The sequence below is a fragment of the Otolemur garnettii genome, unplaced genomic scaffold (genome assembly GCF_000181295.1).
Source record: "Otolemur garnettii isolate 467f Iridium unplaced genomic scaffold, OtoGar3 scaffold00033, whole genome shotgun sequence".
Lineage (NCBI taxonomy): Eukaryota > Metazoa > Chordata > Mammalia > Primates > Galagidae > Otolemur > Otolemur garnettii.
In genome coordinates this window covers 5722951-5740533 of record NW_003852428.1, presented here as the reverse complement: position 1 = coordinate 5740533, position 17583 = coordinate 5722951, and the positions used below count along the sequence as shown (strand labels likewise).

The 17583-nt window shown below is 35.5% G+C and overlaps 1 protein-coding gene across 1 annotated transcript in view; it reads right to left on the bottom strand.

Annotated features, from left to right (window-relative positions):
- CDH12 (cadherin 12) overlaps window positions 1-17583 on the bottom strand; it is a 433615-nt gene that overhangs the window by 296023 nt on the left and 120009 nt on the right. The window lies entirely within an intron of this gene.

Genomic DNA, 17583 nt, shown 5'->3' with positions numbered 1-17583 from the left:
AGGGCACTGGCCCATATGCCAGAGGTGGTGAGTTCAAACTCAGCCCCAGCCAAAAACTGCCCCCCCCAAAAAAAAAAACTTGAAAAAATGTTAGCTATAATGAAGAAAAAGGTGTATCATACACAAAAACAAATTTTATTAAATTTAAGAATGGTTTAAGGAGAGAACAAATCATCATTTTAAAGTAAACTATTAAATTAGAATAGAATTTTACATCAGCACAATAGACATCTAGGATTTCTGGGGAACTATTTTGTGCATTTAAAAAATTTTCGGAGCACCCTTTTTTCTACCTAATAGATCCTCTTCTATACCCAGTATGAAAACAAAAAATACCTCCAGACATTGCCACATGTCCCATGGGAGGATAAAAATAGACTAGGATTAAGAACTGTAAATTTAGAGAATAAAGAAAAATGAAAAAAATTTAAAAAGCATACAAGTCCCTTAAGTTGAGAATAGAAAGTTTCAGACCATCTAAGAAAGAACAAAATTGCTAAATGTAAAAGGACATGATCTTACTAAAATATAAAGGGTTGGCAAAATGTCAGATATTATAAAGCTTTTATGCTCAAAACTTTTCTAGCCTTGCTCAACTAGAAACACTGGACACGTGTGGATGGCTTTGACGATGGTGTGTAGCTCAGAGAAATCTCAGATCCCTATCATATGGACAACTTTACTCTGCATCTGAGGGAAATAATCTTCAACCTTTCCTTCTAATAAACATTTTTAAAATTCATTTATCTAATGTCATTGTCTATTATGTACTAGGTCCTTAATTATACAGTAAGTGTAGGTGACAAAGCAGACACGCTATTTGTTTCCCTAAACACAGAAACAGAAAACAGTCAAGTAAATAAATAAGGACATATTATGTCCATGTAAAAAAAAAAGCAAACAGGAATATCCTGATGGTAAAATATAAGTTAGAATAACCCTACTGTGATTGACAATTATGCCAAGAACGAAAGGAATAGTAATTACAATTTGCAAGCAGGTTTAGGGGAAATGGGTGTTCACACATTTGGCATTAGGGGCACAGTGTTCAAAGCCCACGAGATTTCTCAGGGCCGAAGATGTTGGGAGCCTAAAAAAATACATATAATGCCTCCATAACAATAGAAAAAACCAACATAATATGTGTTTAACCATATGTCTATAAAACGTGACACTTTTGTCAACCAGTCAGCTCCTATCCAGTTCAATGCTTATTCAGTTATGTTTAACATAATAAAAACTATAACACATTCTTCACAACTATTCTAATTTAAACATTTAACTTGGAGCAATTTAGCATACTTGAGATAAGGTTCATCCAAAATATATACTCTGAAAGTATTCTGTAAGAGTACTTCCAAAAATATAAATAAAATAAGGTATATTTTTTTTCTACTGTTTGAAGGAGTGACAGTTTTAGATTAAACACTAATCAAAAAATAAATAATATATACTTTATTTCATCTTTCCATTCTGGTGAAATAATGGTCGTGTAAAGTTAACTTCAACCTACACGTTCCTATGTGGAAACCACTTGTGATAAGAAACTACTTCAAATAGAGCAATTTGTAATTGTGATATGCTCTACTTTTAAATTATATGCTGAATATCAAAGACTTAGTACAGACAAAAAAAGAATATAAAATATCTTAATTTTTATATTTCTTACTTGTTGGCATAATATTTTAGATACATTAGGTCAAATATATGATATTAAGATTAATATCACTTGCTTATTTTTACCTTTGAATTTGCTTAATAAAAAATTGAAATTCCATATGAAACTCACTTTTACAGGTTATGCTTTTCTTTTTTTTTTTAATTAAATATAAACACATAGATCATGAATACATTAATGCATTTATGGGGTATAATGTGTATAATGTGCTGATTTCATATAGAATTATGAATGCTTACATCATACTGGTTAATCCATATCGCATCTCCTTTACTTATTGTGTTAAGACATTTACACTCTATACTAATAGTTCCAACATGTACTCTTGCATTATGCACATAGATGTGATCCCACCTATGCTTTTATTTTAGATAACAGTGAGTTAGAAGATATGCTTTGAATTATAGGACTGTGACTTCTACTTAAGAAATTTATTTTTAACATTTAAAGTCAAATATGTAGTGTGAATTCTTTTCTTTTCTTTTTTTTTTTTTTCTTTTTCAAACACAGAGTGAATCTTGAGTCCCTGGACAGCTCCAAGGCTCTGCTCCTCGAGTTTGACTTGTCTTCTTCTTTTTATTTTTCAGTTTTTGGCCAGAGCTGGGTTTGAACCCACCTGTTATGGCGTCACAGGTCACAGCAACCTCCAACTCTTGGGCTTAAGCGATTCTCTTGCCTCAGCCTCCCAAGTAGCTGGGACTACACAATGCCCGCCTATTCTTTGTTGCAGTTGCCACTGCTGTTTTAGCTGGCCAGGGCCAGGTTTGGACCTGCCACCCTCAGTATATGGGGTCAGTGCCCTACTCAGTGAGCCACAGGTGTCACCCACTAGTGTGAATTCTAACATGTTTGTGATAAAAATATATCAGGACTTCAGAGAATATATGCATCTGTTTTTAATAAGCCTGTGTGAGCATAACAGTCCTATTTCCATCATCTGTTTCCAAGTTTAAGCTGTTAACATTACCTTCTAAAGGGCGGTGCCTATCGCTCAGTGTGTAGAGTATTTATAACACATTTGAATTAATCAGTTATTACATTTAGCAAGAGATAACCATATGAGTATAATAAGCTAAATCCAAACACGAAAAATAAGTCTTTGCAAAAACAAGTAACATTTATTTTTGGTTTTGTCTCTTAACTGGCCCTCCGACTACAACGTTATTCCTAGTATATAGTTATTTCAGAAAACAAACAAACAAAAAAACCCTCATGGTTCATCTTTAAAAAGAAGTCAAATAATAAATTTCAACTTTTTCTGTAGCCTCCTTCCCATCCCAGCAAAATCATCCATCCTTGAGTGTTTCCATTATCTTGCTGGTCAATTCTACAAAGAGTCCAATTTGTCCATTGTCTTCTCTGTCGGAGCTTTCAATGTAGTTAGAAAAACAAAGTTTAAAGCAGGTGGAAAAGCAGCAAATTACCTAAGGAGGCCAGGCTAGATTTTTTTGTTGAAAAATTCTCCTTCCTAAAAGTCAACAGGTCAAAATAACTCACAGCTGGAGGGGAGGGTCTTCAGAAAATGATACCTTCACTTCCCCAATCAGCAGATGTGGCTCTCCATGGTCTCAGTCGCTTCCTTGGTGGCTTTAATGCTCAGGCCGCCACGCTGGCTCTGGAGCTGGCAGAGGCTTTTCTCTTGTGTTCTCCCGGATGAACTTGAAGAACTGGGAGCGACGTTCGCTGTATTTCCGGGCCTCTTCCCGACTTTCCCAAGAGGTATTTTGAGCGGCTTTCCAAAGAATCATGTGTGCATTCGCGGTGTCTAGAATATTAATCGTCAGGGCACTCATGTTCTTCACCAGGAGGATCCTTAGTATCTCGAGCCTCCTGGCCTGGGCGGACCCTTGCAGGACGCCGAACACTTTCGCTTACACTCCGATGGGTAGCGGAGTCGTCTGCTCGGCTTCGTCTCTGCCAAGCCAATGCTGGGCCTCGATGGGCTTCGAGGTCATATCATCAATTTTGTAAAGAATGCCATTCGGAGCCCTGTCTGCTTGTCGGATGATTCCCACAATGACGACCTGGGAAACCACAACTTCTCTAACCTTGAACACGTTATCAACCAGAGTGGCGCTGAGCAGCTGGTTTACACAGCAAGGTATAACTTTCTGCATTTCCAGCTGGGGTCTGCGGGTCTTCCTCGCTGGACCTGCACTTCCCTCACATGGGGGGTCACTGCCGCCACCGGCCCCACCCTTGGCAGAGAGGCTCCCACAGCTTTCAAGGCCCCTCTTACTCATCTTCAGGATAGCTGAGAAAATGGAGGTGGCCTTGGATCTCCTCAGGAAGCTGCACAGACTGGCGTGCTGGTCCCCCAAGGGCTACTACCAGAGGCTGGGGGCTTGATGATGCAACCAGCTCACACCACCTGTATAGCCAATCACCTACCAGACTGCAGCTGCCTCCAGCCAATTAGGATTTGTCAGGTTCTCACCTGATCCCATAACTTTTGGGAGGGTGCTAGTGTAGGGTGACCAGACATCCCGCTTTTCAACAATTTATCCAGCTTCCTGCGGCATCTTAAAAAAGTCCGGATTTTTGGAAAGAATGCACGAATAGGCGGGAGAACAAGAAGGGAATTTGGCTACCATGTGGCTATTTCACCAGAATATGAGTTTTAAATTATTTTTGTTAATTTTATAATGTTAAACTGTAATAATAACAAATAATTGCTGAGAAGGGATTATTGAGAACTGTTCATCAAAGTTTGCATTGTTGTCAGGCCCTGCCCTGCCCCGTCCCCTGTCCCGCCTTACCAATGTTAAAATCTGGTCACCCTATGCTAGTGGTCACTTCCAAATTAAAAGTCCCATGTGTAATTTCAAGTCTTTCTTGCCTTGTTTATAAAAAAGGAATTTTTCCTAGTCCCATCCCATTTATTTCTCAATTCCACAACTGCTCAAGTTCACAAGGAATAAAATCACAAGCTCAAATACTTAGTTTCAGAAAGAAATATATAATAATTATCTAACTACACAACTAGATTTTCAGGTAAACATGGATATTTAACTCTTGGCCCTATATTTTATATAATCAAAAAGATATTAAAAATAAAATAATGTTCATATTCTTAAAAAAAAAGAAGAAAAGGAACTGGAAGGTGCCTATAGCTCAGCGAGTAGGGTGCCAACCCCATATACCGAGGGTGGCGGGTTCAAACCCGGCCCCAAACTGCAACAATAACCAAAAAATAGCCTGGCATTGTGATGGGCACCTGTGGTTCCAGCTATGTGGGAGGCTGAGGAAAGAGAATCGCCTAAGGCAAAGAGCTGGAGATTGCTGTGAACAGTGCGAGGCCACGGCACTCTACCCAGGGGGACAGAGTGAGACTATGTCTCTATAAAAAATAAAAAACATTACGTTCCAAAGTGTCTAAATTTCTTCAACTTTCCATTTCTTTCCATGATACTTCTCATACTCATATCAGTCTTAGTCAAGGCAAATACAGTTCAGATGGGTAGACAAACACGAGGTTAAGATTGAGTGGCAGGTACTGTGACTCCTAAAAGCTATTCTAGAATATATTACTTATTTGTATTTCTGCCTTCCTATTCTATGAAATTTTTTTTCATTTCTACTTATTTGGAGATGTGCGGGATCAAAACTCAGATTTTAGAGCACATTGCCATCTAAGATATCTTAGATATTCTGGAAACAAGTATCTTTTATTTTACATCAAATATCTTAGATATTCTGGAAACAAGTATCTTTTATTTTACATTAGAGATTTTTTTGTTAGATATCTAACTATAATCATCATTGCTATCACACAAGTTCAAGTCTCCCTTTCCCCTTAGAAGTCAAAACTGTCTAAAATCTGAGCTTTATCCCTTCCAGCTCAATCATCTTGAAATTCTCATCTAGCTATGTCATTTCCCTTCTGTCTGTGATGTTAGAATGTGGGGAGATTAGCTCAAAAAGGACTGGGAAGTAGAGGAGGCTGTGAATGAAAGACAGAGAGTACAGCAGTCCTCCTGACCCACGGAGGACACGCTCCAACCCTCCCAGAGGATGCCTGAAACTACAGATAGAACTGAATCTGAGCACCAGCAATCAGAAAGCATTTCTGCTGGTGTTTCCCCCCACCCCCACCCTGACATACACACACACAAATGACTTCTCTATCTTAACTGAGCACTAGCACATCCTATGGCTGTAAATTTGCAGGGTGAGACATAAAAAGTAGCAGCAATTTCATCTCATTCTTCACAATTTGACAGAAGATTCAGTTTTACCATAGCAATTTCAGAATCTGATTTTTTTTCCCCTTTCATTCTTGATTAAGAGGAGAACTTTTACCTTTTCACTTAAAGGAAGCACTTATGGTTTCTGTTTGGCATATTCAAAATGGCCAGCATCACTGCTCTTGGGCTTTGAAGCCATTAAGTAAAATATGGGTTACTTGAACACAAGCACTGTGATACCCCACCAGTTGATCACCAGGATACCTGCCCAGTAACCATTGTGATACTACAATATTTACCCTCTGTTAATAAATACATAAATTTAAAAAAATCCCAAAAGTTTTAAATTCTAGTAGTGCCTACCGGCTGGACAAAAGGGTACTTCACATTGTTGGGGGACAGAGGGGGATTTTATCATGCTACTCAGCACAGCACATGATTCACAACTTATCAGTAGTTTATTTTTGGAATTTTTCATTTACCATTTTTGGGCTATACTTGACTGTGAGTTACTGAAGTCTTAAACAGCAAAACTGCAGATGCAGAGGGGACCACTGGATCATAAGCCAGTTACTCAATACATAAATAATTGCACCAAATAATAACAACTAAACACAAAATATGACAATAAGGTGGAAGTTACCAGGAGCCACCCAGGAATGCAATGCAGGCTTGCTTTCGGTTCTGGCTTAGGTTCTCATTTCACACAAATTCTATCAAAATGTGCTGGATTTCCTCCACACTTGTGGACACTTCTCTCTTCCTTTAACTAGGCTGGTCCATGTGGCCATGCTATTATATTATGTTCTTTCTTCTTGGAATAGAATCTTTTATTTATATAGTTATTTGTTACTTAGTAGTTTATTTTGCAAATATTTTCATTCAAAATGGATGCTTGATAGTTTTGACCCTTTTGGATAGATTTTGGACATCTGCACATATTTTTTCCATGAGTCCTATTATTTCAATAGGAATGCTGCTGAATTCAAAACTTTTTAAGAACTCACAAATCCCATTGTGGTAGAAACACTTGTAGTTAAAAACATAAAAGCTTCTTATTGCACACATTAAAATCCAAAATTTTAATGACATTCATGAATTCACTGGGGCTGCATAATAGAACTTTGCATGCTTGACCCTTGTCATTCTCCTCATTTCCTTTAATTTTAATTAAAACTAATCACAGCCATTTACTGTAGACATGGATTCATGCGATTATTTGTTTATTCTTTTCTGAGTGGAGTGGTGCAAGAAGAGGGGCTAGAGTCTGTAATGGTGTCCTTTTCGTCAGCTATTCTGTCCCTGGGATCTACAGTATTATTTGGCATATGGTAGACAGCAAATACATAATTGTTAAGTTTGAATAAATTAACTGAATGATGGTAGCTAACTTTTATGGAAAAATTATAATGTTACACATTATGTTGTATTTTCTGGCTGTGCAACAGATCTGTGAGAAAGATGGTATTATTGTATCTGTTTGACAGAAAAATGGAGGGACAGAGTAGTTGAATGACTCGGCCATCATCCAAAAATTAGTTCATAGCAAGCAGGCTTGAATCTGGGTAGTCTAAATCCAGAACTCATACTCTTAATTGTGATACTATAATATTTACCCTCTGTTAATAAATATATAAATTTTAAAAAATCTCCCAAAGTTTTAAATTCTAGCAAAACAAGGAACATGAGCTTGGAGACCTGAGGTTTAAACTCTTTTTCCAAAACTAAGTAGGTTTTTCAATATTGGGAAGCCTAAATTTTCTTTGAATTCATTGAGCTCTTCTATAAAATGAGATTGAAGTTGTTAGGTCAAATAGTTTCATTGAAGTCACAAGATCCAAGACTTTCCACTTCCACCCTTCTGCCACCTCCCCCTAGATTGTCAAAAGAACATATAATTCTAAGCAGAGGCAGGAAAAATATGTGATAATAAATCGGGCCAGGGTGCTAATAAGATTGGATAGTGGCTGAAAATTCATAAAGTGCTCCAACAACCCAGCTAATCCATATGGAAATTCATTAAGCATAAGGTGACTTGATATAGCTGTTATAAGTAGAAGCAGGCATGGTAGTATCCAGTTCATAATGAACTTGAACTGTACATGCACTCATGTCAGTTAAATGAGTTGGCAACCTGTCTGACCCACTTGACAACTTTGAATTTGAGGATTACTTCCAACCTTGGTATTATTAAAATAAATTAACTAATTAACAGATCAATAAAAAGATTGACTTTGGAATGAGACAGATATGAAATGTCATTTTAAATGAAGTCATAGCATAGAATTTTTTTTTTTTTTTTAAGCAACAGTCCATTAAGTAGCATTTGAACTATGGGACACAGTTAACAATGTTCTCAGTCAATGGAATTCTCTATACATGGCAAAATAAACATTTTTTAATTTCATCACTCAATTAGAATATGTGTATAAATATATTTCTTAACTACTGTCATTGTTTTATGATCTTAAAATTCATTCCAAGTGTCTACGACACTGTAATCCTTTACTGAACAGATGAGACAATATTATTTTCAGCGATCATGCTGCTCCCAGCAGCTCCCAGCCTCTGGCCACAGCTGTCAGCCAGGGAGTGTTTGAAGTGCTCTATCACAATAAATATAATGCAAGGAGACTGAAGGATTCCAGTTCTTAAGAGAAAGAAAAACAACTCCCTTAAGCACAAAACAGGCTAAATTACAAGGAACAACTCTACCCAGCCAGACCTTGGGTACACTTGGCCCCTGTTGTTATAAAAGAAAGAACAGATGGATTCTGAGGTGTCAGCACCCTATGGAAACATGTAAACCTAAAAACTGACATATTTTTTACAGAGGACATGACCAGAGGTGTGTTTTATACCATATAGGAGATTTTAGTGATAGTGGTTAAAAATTTATATTGTCTATTCTTCGTAATTTTTTTTAGAACTGAAGTGGCTTCACAAAGAATTCTCAACCCTGATGATGAATCTCTGGAGCCAAATATTCTCTTTAGCAGAAGAGAATTTTTTTTTTTAATGGTCATATATAAAAGCAGGAGTTACTTTGTTGTGAAATAGCCACTGATAATGATACTTTTCCTGTAAGTGTATCTTCAAAGCTGAGAGATATACAAAGACTGTGGCTTTGATAGTTATTTATTTAATTTGGGGTGTATTTGATTTTAAGAATAACTCCTGGAAAGGGGCCTATATGTTCAATACAAATTACATTAAAGGGTTTTCTTTATTAAGGGACAACTTATTGATAGTCACATTAAAAAGTATTCTCTATAATAGTCTATTAAAAAGTGTTCTCTATAATTGTCAGTAGTCTAAGACTCCCTACATATTGGATGACTCTTCAACGGCGACTATGCCACTGGTCTATTTTAAGTTAGTATTCTATGGTGTAAGTTTTCAAGGGAACTTCTTAAAGTTTATTTTTTTAAAGATGGATACAATTTTCCTACTTCCTCTTTGAATAAATGGTATTTTAATTTGAAATAGTAACCCAAAGTGATCCCTATTCCAATTATATAAATTGAGGTCTTATTTTCCCTATTTTCAAAAGAAACTAAAGGCAAAATAATTTATAAAATTATAAATTATTAAAATGTCAACAATAAACTATATACTGTTTTTACTATGAAATTATAACTGTGTGATTAACTTTACAAATTAAATTTTCTGCTTTCCATTAAGCTAAATGCATTATAATCAATAACCACTTAAAGGTTCATGGCAAATATATAAAATTATATAAAGGTTTTAACTGACATTATTATGCACAATTTTGATTTTTGTTGTGAAATGATGGTAGTTCTTGGAATGCCTGGAAAAAGAGCAAACATCCCTCCCAGAACTTTTTTGGGGCTAGTTAAACCCACAGACCAAAAGGAAGCTTTTTACTGCAGTGGAGCAAAACCCTAATGTGTACTCTTCGACTAGCCACTGTGAAGCATGAATGTCTTAACATAATAATCAAGTAAATGAGGCAAAAGCTATGTTGATTGGTTTGATGTAAGCATGTCAGATTGTATAAAAAAAATCAACACACTGTACCCCATATATGCATAAATGTATTCATGATCTATGTGTATATGACTTAATAAAAAAAATGGTAAACCAATCTCCATTACCTGTTATGAATGAAGCAGAGGTAACTGTTGGTGGTGATAGCTCAATGATCTTAATGTACAGAGTTCTTCGACCCTTGCTCTCTGGTTTGTCTAGGTTCGATTCTCTACTTCACGAATTTTTAGAAAGCCAAACTGCACCAACTGTTTGAATTTTTTTTTTTTTTTTTTTGAGACAGAGTGTCACTCTGTTGCCCTGGGGAGAGTGCTATGGTGTCATACCTCATAGCAACCTCAATCTCTTGGGTTGGAACAGTCCTCTTGCCTCAGCCTCCTTAGTAGCTAGGACTAAAGGCACCTGCCATACTCCGTCCACTCACTAATTTCATTTGTTTGTTTTTTCTATTTTTTTGTTGAGACAGAGTATTATCCTTTTTTTTCTTTTTCTATTTTTAGTAGAGACAAGGTCTTAGTCTAGCTTAGATTGGTCTCAAACTCCTGAGCTCAAGCAATCCACCTGCCTTGGTTTCCCAGAGTGCTAGGATTACAGATGTGAGCCATTGCATCCAACCCAACTATTTGAATTTTAACTAAAATAGTGGCTGTTGGTATCAGCCATAGAGATAAAAAAAATGTGAAAAAAGAAAAAGACACTCAGCATGGAACTCCTGTCCAGTACTTGATGTCAAAGGACAGAATCTCTCTCTTAAATGAAGATAAATTAAGTCACACATTTACTTTTACAATGTGATTTTAACTGTATTTTTGAAACCCTTGATAATATGTTCTGTACTTGATCTTAACCAAAGGGCTGAGAAGCGATGATAATATGTTCTAAAAATGATATTTCTCTCTTTGGTCTTCCTCACAAAACCCTATATCTAGTCTAATCATGAAAAAACTTCATATGAATTTTATTTGAGGGATGGTCTCTAAAATACTTAACCAGTACTCTTTAAAATGGTGAATGTCCTGAAAAACCAGAAAAACCTGAGAAAATGTCTCAGCCAAGAGGAGCCTAAATAGGCATAACAGCTAAATAGGGATGGGACCGTGGGACTGTGGAATGTGAAAGTAATCTTAGGCTAAAACTAACAAAACCTAAAGAGTATGGATTTTAGTAAATCATAATGTATCAATATTGTGAATTTTCTATAAGAAATGTGCTGTACTGATCTAAGATGTTCATCACAGGGAAATGTGGGTCCTAGATATATAAAGACTCTCTGTACTAGCTTTTCAGTTTATGTATAAAGTAAAAAAATTAATTTTTTAATGAAAATATACAAATACTTGGGGTACATGTACATGTATGAGGGTATGTAAGAGGCAGGCAAAGGGCATTTACAGCAAAATGATGAAGTAGAATTTTGGGAAGATAACTGTACTGCAGGACCAGGGAATACCAGTTCAGACTGGAGCAGAAGAATTCCAAGAGACATAACATTAAGGAAGGAAAATTAATGGCATAAAACTAATGAACTACATGGCTTTTTATTTTTTACTTGTTAAGTTTTTTGTTTTTATTAAATCATAACTGTGTACATTAATGCATTTATGGGATTCAGTGTACTGATTTGATATACAATGTGAAATGTGTACATTGAACTAAGTAACACATCCATCACAATTATACTCTTTTCTTAATAGTTTTGAAATGTACCATTGTACCCTACATATTAGGTGAGGTCCCCCAAATACCCTTCCTCCTCTCCCTCTCCTCTTCCCTTCTACTTTCTGGACTAAAGTTATGTTTTACCATTCATATTAATGTGTAGGTGATTATATATTTATTTCATAGTAGTATTGAGTACATTGGATACTTTTTCTTCCATTCTTGAGATACTTTACTAAGAAGAATATGTTCCAGCTCCATCCAGGTAAACATAAAAGATACAAAGTCTCCATCTTTTTTATGGCTGCATAGTATTTGATGGTGTGCATGTAACACAATTTGTTAGCCATTCATGGGTCCATGGGCACTTGGTCTGTTTCTGCATGGGGCTTTTAAATGAGAGCAAAATTTAGCTTTGTTGGAGTGTTTGTTGATTGATAAATAATTAGCACATGAAAAAGCAAGTAAAACAAAAGAAGCAATTATTCAATCCTTGGAAATATAAAAAATATAAAAAATGAAATTGAATCATATTACATTGTCTTACTATGGTTAAGATAAGAATATAATTTTGATAGCATCATGAGCTTATCTACTTCAGGACAGTAAAAACACTTAAGATAATATCCACTAGAAATTGATCTCTAGCCAAGCTTGAATGGACGAGTGATCCTTAAGAAATTAAAATCATTTTTTTTAATTGAGAGATTGTGATCAAATAGATGAGATGATTTCAAAATGCTTGTTAATAAATGGCTGGGATTTCATCATCTAGTTTGGGCATGCCTGAAAGAAAATGGCACGATCTACTTTCTTCCAGACACTGAGTGAATTTAGCAATATGACGAATGGGAGAAAAATAACTTGAGTCCTATTTTAGATATTGCTTTGGTAATGGATGAAAATCTTCACTATTGAGAATAAGAAGAACTGAAAGCCAAAGATTCTCCCTTTTGGATTCTATCTTACAATATCTGTCAGAATTCTACCTATGGTGCAAATAGTTTAGACTATCAAATCATGTTCAAATTCTGTATCAACAAAATTAAGAAAAATGTTCCAGCAGGAATAGATTGAAAAAAAATTCCAGGAAGCTATTCACCAGAGATTGATGCTCAGAAAATTAGCTCAGAGTGTTTGGAATAAATCCCAGTTGTTGCAATACCATCAAGATTGTTTGAAAATCTTAAAGTCCATCATACCCTTGAGTGATCTTCTTGAATTCTAAATTTTATGTAGTTAATCAAAACTAAAGGAAAAAAATGAGAATAGGTACATTCTGAGAGTGAAATGAAATGGTGAGTCACAATACTTCAGAATGTCAGGGTAAGGCATTTAGATGATACTTTCCACAGCAAAATAGCAAAAAAAAAAATTAATAACAATAATTTAAATTCCTAGAAATTTTATTAGTGGATGAAGCAAATGGAGAAACATTCGTTTAAGGAAATCTACTAAATCCTGTTAAAAGCAGCCAGAGTCTATGGAATTGAGACAAGACCTCATGACCTATTTTTTCTGTGTCAATGAAACAGGAATATGGCCCCCAAAGGCTAGGATTACTTTCTCATCATCTCCTCTCTAGAGCAATAACTTTACCCCCAGAGGGGAGAATTCCAGCTTTGTCTCTCACTCTCCTTCCCAGTCCTGAGTTACAGAATGTTATTTCCAGCAGGTGTGGAGAAGAGGACTAGCTGGACTCCTTTTATCCCTGGCTCCACTTATAGGGTGAAAGCTTTACTCAGACCCAAAAAGTCAAGAATAGCAGGACCTGATCATCTTACCCTAGCTCTCTATAGAGTAGAGAGGTTCTACATTTGCAGGGGCAAACTAAGAAGACTGGTGGAGGCCACCTCTACCACCACCCTCAATGTCTCCTCAAAGAGATAAAGTGTCACTACAGAAAAAGTGGGTCCTGATTTACAGTTTTTACTGCTGCAATGCTTCTTTCCAAGGGGGACAAAGGCCGTGAGGAGAAAGGGCTCCACAGCTTTGTGTGTGAAGGCATACTTTATTTGGAATATAATGACTTCTTGTCTAATGTGGAAAATAATAAAAACCTAGTATGGCGCAATTACAAGGAAGTTGGAAGCTCTATGATACAAGCAAAACAACAATCAAAAAGAGCTCTTGTGGGAACACAATAAACTCAAGGGTTAGGCAGGCAGTCCATATATGCTACAGGTTAGGCACTTAGTGGCAATCACTTCATGGCATGAGGCAGATATAAAGGAATCCCCAAGCTACACCCAGACTGTAAATGTAGCAGGAGTCTCACTTTCACAAGGAACTTAAATACACCTTTATACCAAATACTAACTAAACAATAAGCTATTTTAACCCAGAGATGGGCCCTGAGGAAACCAGCCTTCAAAATTATACCCACCTCTTATATCTCAGGAGGATGTATTCATTCCCAAAGCAGTTATTATAAATATCTCGAAAGAACTATGTAACCCAATAATATGTACCCCTGTAATAATCTGAAATAAAATAACTTAAAAAAGACAAACGCTCCGCTGTTCTCTAGAACAACACCTTCCTGTTACACTGAAGGCTGCATCTCCCTGCTTTCCAATACCAGGCCCTGGCTTAACTCTCTGATCATAGTAGCAGCCTTCAAGTAACTGAGTTATTATGACTCCCTGGACTTTGGGCTAAGATCAAGTGAAGTCACACACATATCCAGTGGTAAAGGATATGGTAGAGGGTAAATATCTAACTGGCTATGGGGGCTTAAGAATATCTGTTGAGCAGTAGGTACTTTATGCTGACACATGGACAATGGCACATGCAGCCATCTAAAAAATAAAAAAAGTCAGAGCAGGGTTTTCAGAGGCTAGAAATAGTGTGTGTGTGTGTGTGTGTGTGTGCGCGCGCGCTCCTGTGTTAATAGAATTTGCCTAATGAGTTCATTCAACTCACTAAACAAATAAATCACCAAGCAAACAATTCCCCTGCCAGGGTACGGGATTTATAGTTTAGTCACCATACATGTTAGAATATAGTATTTATAAAGTCAGTTTTCAGCAATTACAAAATATGTAAAGAAACAAGAAAATGGAGTCAATATTAAGGTGACCAGATGTCCCGCTTTTGGCAGGCCAGTCCTGATTTTTAACAATTTGTCCCATGTTCCACAGTGTTTTTAAAAAGTCCCGATTTTTGGAAAGAATGCACTGCATGTTAGATAATTGCCTCAGAAATCTCCTCCCCCCAAAAGCCCCTTCCTGCCCTTAAAAGTTACAACCCCTTCCCTAACACAGGGAGTGGCCTGCTTACCCCTGCGTGCTAGTGCTAGTTAAACAAGCGATGTCAACAAATCAGCTATTCAGATAATTTAAGTAATTTATTTATTTATTTATTTCATGAATTTAGCAGACAGTACTCATATTATTTATATTTTATAGCGGCAGTAAAAAGTCTAGCCCCAGCCTTGAAAGGGACACTTATGACTTACGAGGTATCATTATTAAAAAAATATATTGATAAGAAACAGGTTAAATCTTTGGCATCAGCAAAAATCACAATAGAGAACAAATGGTAAGAAATATTTCATCATTCTGAAACAAACCATGATCCATACAATAATGCACTAAAAATTGTGGGATACGCACTGTCCTTACCAGGAACTAATGCTGTGACTGAACGCGTTTTTCCTATGGTAAATAAAGTGTGGACATCAGAAAAATCACAATTAAGTATTGAGACACTGAAAGCCATTTTATGTGTGAAATATAATTTAACAAATTCTTGTGAAAAATTTCATGGCCTTTTAAACAATGACAGCAATCTAAAAAAATTTCACTCAAATGAGAAATATGACAAAGAATAAAATAAAATTATATATAATTTTTAATGTATTATATTTGTAAATCGTACTTATGTTGAAATTTTAAAAAATTACAATACTATTTTTGCATTCTATGAAAATTTTTGTTGCTCCATATAGACTAAATTTTTAATTAAGAAACCCCTATCCCTCATCCCACTCCACTCCCGTCAATGGTGTCCCGCTTTACCAGTGTTAAAATCTGGTCACCTTAGTCAATATGCTGGAAAACAATAGGTCAGAAAAAACATCTTTAAAGGAACCTAGAGATGGTGGACATAGCAGGCAAAGATTTCAAAGCAGTTATTATAAATATCTCGAAAGAACTATGTAACCCAATAATATGTATCCCTGTAATAATCTGAAATAAAATAACTTAAAAAAGACAAACCCTCCGCTGTTCTCTAGAACAACACCTTCCTGTGACACTGAAGGCTGCATCTCCCTGCTTTGTAAACTATTTTCTGGAATAAGGTCTTTTTCTTCTATAAAAAAAATGCATAAGAAATTAAAAGAAAGTATGATGAGAATATCCCATCAAATAGAGAATATACTTAAATGATTTCTTTTTGTAAAACCACAATTTTAGAGTAATGAATAGTAAAAACTACAATAACAGGAATGAAAAAGTTATTAGAAAACCTCAAGATTAGACTTAGTCTGACAAAAGAAATAATCAAGATCAAAACTTTATAACATATATTCCCCAACTACAATGTAACTTAATTAGAAATCAACTACAGAAGAAAATTTGGAAATGCTTGGGAAATACAGAAGAAAATTGAACTTTTTTTACTTTGGAAAAAAAAAAATTACACAATGCAGACCTAAATGTCAAATTACTCAAAGGAGACATTATAGAAAAATTAGAATATATTTTGAGAGTAATTTCAATGAGACTAGAACATATCAAAACTTATCTAATGAGGAGCTTATAGCAAGAATTTTATAGCTAGAAATGCCTACCTTAAAAAAGAAATTTCAAATCAATAACTCAGCCTCCTTACCTAAGAAACAAGAAAGAAAAAACTATAAACTAAACTCAAATCAATCTGCAGGAATTAGAATGGAAATTAATGGTATAGATTAAAAACAATAGCAAAATGGAAAACACTAAGTTGATTCTTCGAAAGAATCAACAAAATTGACAAATCTTTAGCTATACTGACTATGGAAAAAAAGAGAGAAGAGTCAAATTACTAAAAATCAGTAAATAAAGCGAGGGCATCATTACCAACTTCACAACAACTAAAAAATAAGGAGTATAAAGAATGCTATGAGTAACTGTATGTGAACAAATTAAACAACGTTAATGAAATTGACATATTCCTAGAAAGGTAAATGTTACTGTCATTGACTCAATGAGGGAAACTTTATTAGACTCATAACACATAAAAAGAGGTGAAATTAGTAATTTCAAAAACTTTCCACTAAAAAATTCCAGAACTAGTTGTCTTCGCTGTTGAATTCTATGAAACATTCACAGATTAATGCAAAATCTTTACAAAGTCAATTAAACAGAAATCGAAGAAACACATCATAACTTATTCCATGAAGCCACTATTATTGCGATAGCAAAACCCAACCACAATGTTATAAGTAACACACACACAAACACACACACAGACATGTCAGAACCCTTTCTCTTACGAATGCAGATGTAAAACCCTCAGTAAAGTGCTAGCACATCAAATCTAACCAAATCTAGCAAAAACAACAAAAAAACAGGTTATACACAACAACAAAGTGGGATTCATCCTATTGATGCAATGTTGTAAACATCTAATAATCATTCAATGTAAAAACTATGTCAAAAAATTAAAGAAAAATGAAACATATGATCATCTTAATGGTCATAGAAAAAGTATTTGGCAATATTCAATAGCTTTTATAAATAAAATATTCAACCAAATAGAAACAAAAGGACATGTCTTCAGCCTGACATGAAAAAATAAAATAAAATAAACTATCTAACAAATACACACAATTCACATCCTGGTGTTGGTGATAGATAGATTGCACATTTTCTCTCCAGAAATAGAAACAAGACAAGTATGTACAATGTATGCATTTCCATCTAACACTGTAATGGACACTTTATTAGGATAATTAGGCAGGAAAAAGAAGAATAGGTATCAGATCAGAAAGGCAGAATTGGCTCGGCGCCTATAGCTCAGCCGGCTAAGGCGCCAGCCACGTACACCTAAGGTGGC